Genomic DNA, 8,741 nt, shown 5'->3' on the forward strand with positions numbered 1-8,741 from the left:
GAAGCATGATATTCTTTAGGTTGGGACCTCTATTTTTTCTCAGATTAAATTATTGATTCAATCTGAGAAAAAAATAGAGGTCCCAATCTAAAGAATATCATGCTTCTGTTACCCCTCTGTTGGAAATTGATGATTTAGACAAACATTTTTATGAATATATAATATTAAAATATATATAAGCCCAAGCATTTTAAATATTAAAAACATACTTCTAAAATCATATTTTACGTAAAGAGGTATGCAACTATGACAAATATAAAAAAAGCTGAACAGATGGAATGAATGTAAAGCTAAGTCACAATTAAGATTATTCTGCAACAAATAAATTTCAGAATTTAGTTAGCGATTAATCTGGTTTTGAAAAAGTAAGATTTATCAGATAACCCTTTCAGCAGAGACAATATGTGTGTCTGAAAGCACTTTCAGGATGTTTTTTAAGTCTTTAATTCTCCTCAGATTTCTTAATGAGCTAGCTCCACCTCTCATACCAAGATTTATAATTGATTTTTAATTAAAAAATCATCAAGCAGCACTTGACAAGCCATTTTCTACCTCAGTACAAACATTTTCTTGATTAAATTTTAAATATAATCAACATCCTGTAAATCAGAAATAGTCTCTGTTCTTTCCATAGACACTTAATACCTGTGACAGATTTACTATCTGTCAGTAATGGCCATTTAACGTATAGTGAAATGTATAATAACAATAGGCTTCTAAATCAAACTCTAATAAAGCTACATCTATAGTCACTAGGGCAGTTTGGTCTAGTTGTTAAGGAACTAGACTAGAAATCAGGACATTGTGAATTCTAGTCCTGCCTTAGGCATGAAAGCCAGTTGGGTGACTTGTGCCACTCTATCAGCTCACTTCTCCTCACATGATTGTTGTTTTGAGGAAAATGAGGGGGAAGGGGTATGAGGTATGGGCCCAACTTGAGTTATTTATAAAAATAATAGAGGTATGATAAAAATAAGTTGTTTTTTGGATGGCTGTTAATTGACTTTCCAAACTAAATAATGTCAGTGGGGTCAGTGTCAAGATAAGATGAATGAGGCAGGAACCAGAGATTATCAGCCAAGAATGGCTATTATATAAAATACAAATACTGAGCTTCAAGGCCACCAAGCACCATATCAAGTATCCATTAATATGGAAAGTAGTAAAAAGCATGCTTTTAATGCTCTGATGATAAATGAAACTCCCTGACATATTTACATTAACATCAGGCAACTTCATTTTTGCCAGCCATAAAGATTCTAGTATAATTCAGATTACATTCTAGTTTATAATCTAGTCAAGGTATGTTTGAGATTTTTCACCTAAATCAAGGCAAAGAATTGATCTAAGCCATGAAATATCAGGAGGACCCCTGTTTTATTGATAAATCCAGATGGGAAGAAGCCTCCTACCTAAAGAGATAAGGTTATTTGACAATTTCATCTCTTGGTGGGTTTGCAAAACCTTTAAAGTGAAATCAGCAAATCAAATCCAAAATGTAATATGTAATATTCTGTCTATATGGTAACTGTTTCTTTTTTGCAAATGGTGAAGCTATTTTTGCTTGCTCATACCTAGAGTCTTGATTAAAAAACAAACAAACACAAATATATAGAAGGTTGGAAAATTGATTCCAGGTTTGGTTTGAAGTAAAATGGAAAAATACTGGAAATCTCAATCTTAGGAAAGCCAGCTTCTAGAACTGTGACAGACGCTGTTTTATTACTTTTGTTTCTAACTTCCAACTGTCCCACAAAAGCATTAAAATATTTGCCAATCCCTGGTTTAATGAAGACAGTTTGCTGTAACATACCCGATTTTTTTGTCTTCTGTCACCACACTGGTGCCCAAAATTCTTCTGCCAGATGCAGCTGTCTCACTTTACCTAAGGGAAAGAATTGTCCCTGAGCAACCGTTAAATTCTCATCATTGCATCGCTTCTATTTTTTTTTTCAGCTTTGATATCAGAATCCAAGGAATGATGGAAGAATTAATACTTTGATGCATTCAGTTGAATTACCTATTTCTTCAATGTTACAATTTAGTTTGCAGCTCAAAAACTGAACAAAGCAATATTCTAATTTTTTTAAAAAATGGCACTGTAGGATAATATATTATAAATTCAGAGAAAAATACAATCAATCAATCAGGATAGAGCTGGAAGGGACCTTGGAGGTCTACTAGTCCAATTTCCTGCTCAAGCATTTGCCCAATATCATTTCAGACAGGTGGGCTATCCAGTCTTTTCTTAAAAACCTCTAGTGATGAAGCACCTACAACTTCTGAACCTATAAACTGTTCCAGTGGTTAATTGTTATCAGTGTTAGGAAGTTTCTCCTTAATTCCAGGTTGCTTCTCTCCCTGATTAGTTTCTATCCATTGCTTCTGGTCTTGCTGTCTGGTACTTTGGAAAATAAGTTGACCCCATCTTCTTTGTGGCAGCCTCTCAAATACTGGAATACTGCTATCATGTCACCCCTTATCCTTTTCTCTAGACCAGCCATACTCAATTCTTGCAACCATTCTTCACATGTTTTTGTGTCTAGGCCTTTAATCAACTTAGTTGCTCTTCTTTGCACTTTTACCAAAGTCTCAACATCTTTTTTTGTAACGTATTGATCAAGACTGGATGCAGTATTCCAGATGTAGTCCTACTAAGGATTTACAGAGTAGTATTAATACTTCATGTGGTTTTGATTCTATGCTTCTGTTAATGCACCCAAGAATCATATTAGCTTTTTGGGCTACTGCCGCACACTGCTGGCTCATGTTTAAGTGATTGTCCACTAGGACTCCAAGGTCCCACTCACACGTATACATTTAGTATTTAGTAATACATTTAGAAATCTATGTTTAATGAACAATACTTTTAATATTATTTATCTTATGTAGATCATTAATAATATAAAATTGTATGACAGTAATGGCAGAAATTATATAGCAAAAGCAAACATTATTGTCAAACATTGGATGTTGTCGCATGCCATCTGTTAGCTATTTTCCAACTCTGAGTTCAAGTATCCTTAAAGATATTTTTGCAAAATTCTTGCAATATGTCCACAAATAAATTCTTCGCATTTTACAAAGTCATGGAATAGAATGTTGAGAGTCCACCTCTTTTCAGCATTGTTTGACAGCTGATGACATGACACCCAAGAGGAAAATCTTGAGACCACTTTCATTCAACTTTTAAAAAATGCCTTTGGGTCTCTCTTGGCGATTCTGCGTGACATAAGTGAATTAAATTAATGCAGGAAACAAAATAGAATAGGGACATTTAAAACTGATTGTTTATTCTACCCAACCTTGGATTTACGTTTGCAATTCATACTCCCAAAGTGCAAAAGGCTGTTATGTGTGAAAAGGAAAAAGTATTCTGCAGTTAGAATGGAATGGCATTTCTTTTCTAGCTGTCTGATCAAATTTCTCAAAAAGTATTCCAAAAATACAGTCTTTTCTTACGGCTAAATCTCATGGAAGTTAATGAGACTTGTTTACAAAAATGTCCATCTGAGCTCGAGGTGGGGGTGGAAGAAAAGAGAATAAATAATTATTGTTTCTCCCCATAGAGGGAAAACAAAAGAACTGTCTTTTTATTTGAAAGCGGAGAAAAAAAAGGGAACTTTCTCCATCAGTGATTCAGTGATCACTTCTCATATATTACTTATGATATTTCACAGTATGCAGATAGCAGTTTCATCCATCTGAATGTCTTTCCTTAATACACTTTTGAATGTTTAACATCAGTATTGTTTGGTTGACCAAGTAAGAGATAAAACTACAATGATCTGATGGCAATTCTACAAAATTGACTTTTAAAAGGGAGTATTAGTCAGAAAAATGCACAAATACATTCTTATTTTTTTTTAGCAGTTATGCCACAGTAAAATGCAGTAGATTGAAAACTAGTTTTTCTTGGTTCCAACATTCTTAAATGATACTAAATGGTGACAGACTGTTCGTATCTTAAATTTCCATAATAACTCTTGGTTGTATGTGTAAGAATGAAGCTGATGAGGCAAGGCCATAGGCTAGAAGGAAGCTAGTGGATATAGGTCAGGTGCCTCCTGAGGCCAAATACCCATCGATCTGAAGAGGCAGGTGAAAAGCCCAAAAGGGCCACAGTGCTTTCCAGCCTCAATAGTTTAGAAGGAGGGAGAAGGAATAGCACTGGAACTTCCATACTTTAGAGGAAGGGAGTCTGTTGAGCCTGGATAGCTCAACAGACTAAGCACTGTAATTTAACACCAGCTGTCTGCAATTAAAGTAAAATCGAATCTCGCCAGGCTCAAGGTTGACTCAACCTTCCATCCTTTCTAAGGTAGGTAAATTGAGGACCCAGTTTGTGGGGGCAATAAGCCGACTTTGTATAAAAATATACAAAAGTATGAAGGCTATTGCTTAACGCACTGTAAACTGCCCTGAGTCTCCAGAGAAGGGCAGCATATAAATCAAATTAAAAAAAAAAAAAATTCCTGAGACTACTAAGAAAATGGCCAGGAATCTGTTCACTGGGGAAAAAACATGAAAGGAAGCTAAAACAGAAATGTAAGATTTGAAGGTTTGATTTTTGTGTACTATAAGTTGTAGCCAAAACTTTTGGTGTCTTTTCTTTTCTATTGTGATAGATTACTCTCTAGTGACCTGATTCCTGTATAAAGGGATAAATGTCTACAGAGCCATGATTTTTAGCTGAGCTGCTTGGGAAGTCTGATAGTATAAATGCTTCGGGTGTTAATTAGGTTGTAAAAGTATACAAGGCCTGAGTTATATAGTCTTGACCAGCTGCCTCATCAATAATTTCCTAACCTAGATGTTGGATGTACCAATGCTCATGAGGGTAACTGTAGCTTTTATCTGCATAAAGAATAAAATGTCAAATTTACCCACAAGTTCAAATTGTAAACTTAACTTTAAATAGTAATTATTTATTAATAATTAATAACAAATAAGCTTTCCTTGATTTCTTTATTGAAGAAATTGGTGCATGTCAATAGAAGTCAGATATAGAGAGATAACCTTTATTGTCATTTTTTTTACTGTGGAGCACTGGCACACATTAAAAGTGAAATTCTGTTGCCTGCTCTCAAAAGTGTACACAAACATAATACACATATACACATGCCATATACATGCATCAGTGGTGAATTTCAAATTTTTTTACTACCGGTTCTGTGGGTGTTGTTTGGTGGTCAGAGCATGGCATGGCATGGCATAGCATGGCATGGCTTGGTGGGTGTGGCTTAGTGGGCGTGGCAGGGGAAGGTTACTGCAAAATCCCCATTTCCTCCCAATCAGCTGGGACTTGGGAGACAGAGAATAGATGGGGGCGGGGCCAGTCAGAATTTTTACTATCGGTTCTCCGAACTACTCAAAATTTCCGCTACCGGTTCTTCAGAACTGGTCAGAACCTGCTGAAACCCACTTCTGACATCCATACATACATACATACCTATGTGTCCCAGACAATACTGTGGACCCTGGTCAAGCATTGCTTATATGCTATGTCCTGAATAGAAGGAAGTAATCTAATCTTCTCTGCCACCCTCACCACTCTCTGTACTGCCTTCCTCTCCGAAGCAAACCAGACTGTAATGCAATATGAACAGGAAGCTCTCGATCTTCCTTCTAGAGAAGGTGGTAAGGACAGGGGAAGGAAAGTGTACTTTTCTCATGCGATGCAGAAAATGTAGGCCCTGCAATGCCCGCTTCACCAGTGTATCACTGTTGAGCGACCAAGCCAGCCTACTCATTAGATGCACACCCAGAAACTTGATGCTGCTAACTACGAACCAGATATGTGTGCATGTGTGTGTGTTATTTCTTCATTGACAGCATTTATAAGTTGCCTCAATTCTGAAATACTTCATGAAGTGAACTGCAAAAGAAGCAAAATTTCAGTAAAACCAACAAAATGTCTATGTTATCTAATTTATGACATTTGAAACCCTTGGCATTATATCCCCATTAAAATAAATGGAATGTTTTTCTAGGCCACCATGACAGGATTTAGGGGCAGTGTTGCTTTCAAAAATTTCAGGCCTCCAGGGATCACCACTTCAGAGTCATATCAAGATAAGTGCCCAAAATATTGTTTAATGCGTGGGTTCACAATTTCCTTTGTGACCTGGTAAATGTGTGGTATTTTAGAAGGGGCAAGGAACACTTTTTTTGTACAATGAATTGTATTTTCTGCTGTTGAGGTATTGAGTTATGTGTCTGTAAAGAGATAACCTGGAAGAATGGTATTTGCCCAGAAGGTAATGGCCACAAAGAGGGAGAGTATGCCAGGTAAGGCAAACTGGAATATAAGAGTGTTGGGAGAAGAAAAACTCTGGATTGAAGTCTTGTAGGTCCATTTTTTACTCAGCTACATTGGCTTGCTTGTATTCCCCACACAATGAGCAACAGTTCTACAGGAAATCTTCATACCAATTAAATAATCTTATGTACACTGGAGGAAATATGGTATGCAGTTGCAGTATTCAAAAAAAAAAAAAAAGAATTTATATACTCCATTTCCAGATTGCGATGCTTAAGGCAATACATTATACTTCAAAAGAGTGTTTTGTGATGCCAGGTTTTTCTGCAGAATTAGTCAGACATAGTCCCCAGTATATCAGACTTCTGTGAGCTATAAAGTCTAATATATATATATGTAGGTCTTTGGTTATTCGGGTCTTCTCCCACGTAAAATTGGAAGTGTCTTGGCGACGTTTCGACGAAGTCTCATTCGTCATCTTCAGGCTGGTGTTCTCGGCTTCATGCTTCCAGGAGCAATGTAAGATCACATCTGTCTCTTTCTGCGATCTCATATTGCTCCTGGAAGCACAAAGCCGAGAACACCAGCCTGAAGATGACGAATGAGACTTCATCGAAACGTCGCCAAGACACTTCCAATTTTACGTGGGAGAAGACCCGAATAACCAAAGACCTACATACAAACACCCGCAAAAACCTGAGAATATATATATAGTCCTTCGGGAGTAGGGCGGTATACAAATTCAATAAATAAATAAATAAATAAATAAATAATAATAATAATAATAATAATAATAATAATAATAATAATAATTTGTGATGGTATTCGCCCTTTTAAAAAAGATCCAACTATTGATGTAGTCCTATTTTACAGCCACTATTAAAAAGAAGAAATCTAAAAAAGAGAAACCCCACTCAGAAGAGATATTGTCAGTGGTGGGTTCCACTTACCTTTTCTACCAGTTTGCAACGGGAGCGCGCACGCTTCTGCACATGCGCAGATCATCAGTGATGATGTCGAGGTGGGTGGGAGGAGTCTCCCACTGCCATTACTACCAGTTCACAAGAACCGGACTGAACCGGGAGCAACCCACCACTGGATATTGTCCACTGGTATTTCCTATTTCATATACACCCATCCACACCCACACATACACACGCACACACACATTCTTTCAATATCAAAATAACACAAGGTAAACTCATTGTCTGTGATCACATCTCAAATAGCGTCCAATACTGTGCAGGGTTTAACATTCAATAGAATAAAATTAAAATAGTAATTCATAAACTACTTGGAAGAAAGGTGGCACATTATGAGTGATATGTAGCACATTAGATTTTTACCCTCTCTCACTAGCGGGCAAGGTCTACTCTTTCCAATCTCCAATATAACATAACGCAAAATTTCATAAGTAATAAAGTTTATATTGCAGTGTCCCAAGTATTTTTTTTTTTTTTTTTTTTTGCTATTTGTCCTCCTTGCTCTTTGCATATACCGTATGTATCCCTTTATTAGATGGTCATATTTACCAGACATATAAGTATTCCTCCTCTCTTCCTTCAGGGATATATTATTCTTTATGCTTTACAGCTCTTTTTATAACGTCACCAAGCAACAACAAAGGACATTTTTCTATGAGAATTGTTAATACCAATAAAAGAGAATATCTGTAAATCAGGGTTGAAATGAGGGGTCCTTGGTGCTCTTTGACCTTGGTTTTTTTCTTGCAGACATTTCATTACCCAAACTAGGTAACATCATCAGTGCTAGTGTTTATTTATTTATTTATTTATTTATTTATTTATTTATTTATTTATTTATTTATTGGTTTATTTATTTATTGGTTCGATTTATATGCTGCCCTTTTCCGGAGACTCAGGGTGGCTTACAATGCGTTAAGCAATAGCCTTCATACTTTTGTATATACCTGCTTAGTAGGGCTTTCCCCCCTCCCCCCGCAAGCGGTGTTCTTTTTTATACAAAGTCAGCTTATTGCCCCCACAAGCCGGGTCCTCATTTCACCTACCTCGAAAGGATGGAAGGCTGAGTCAACCTTGAGCCTGGTGAGATTTGAACTTGCAGTAATTGCAGGCAGCCGGTGTTACTTAACAGTGCTTTAGTCTGTTGCGCTACCAAGGCTCGTGTTGCTAATGGTAAACCCAAATTAGAGACTTAATTTGCATAGAACAAAAGAGTCATGTAGTAGTAATCATCACTAAACATTTGTGGCTGAAATATAGTCTGCTTTTGGGTTTTCTTGTCTGCTATACTATTGTTACTTGCTCAGGTGATAGTACTTTGAGAATCTGTAGATTTACATGTTAAAGCCACTTTAATCGTGGCACTTTCATGACTAGAGGAATAAGGTTACTTCAGCTACCCTAATCACTTTGCCACAAGAATCAGCACCTTTTTGTAGACAGAATTACTAGCCTTTAATAAAAATAATAATGTATGTGTGTGTGTTATTTTCAAC

The sequence above is a fragment of the Pantherophis guttatus genome, chromosome 7 (assembly GCF_059756535.1).
Source record: "Pantherophis guttatus breed Tessera chromosome 7, ASM5975653v1, whole genome shotgun sequence".
Lineage (NCBI taxonomy): Eukaryota > Metazoa > Chordata > Lepidosauria > Squamata > Colubridae > Pantherophis > Pantherophis guttatus.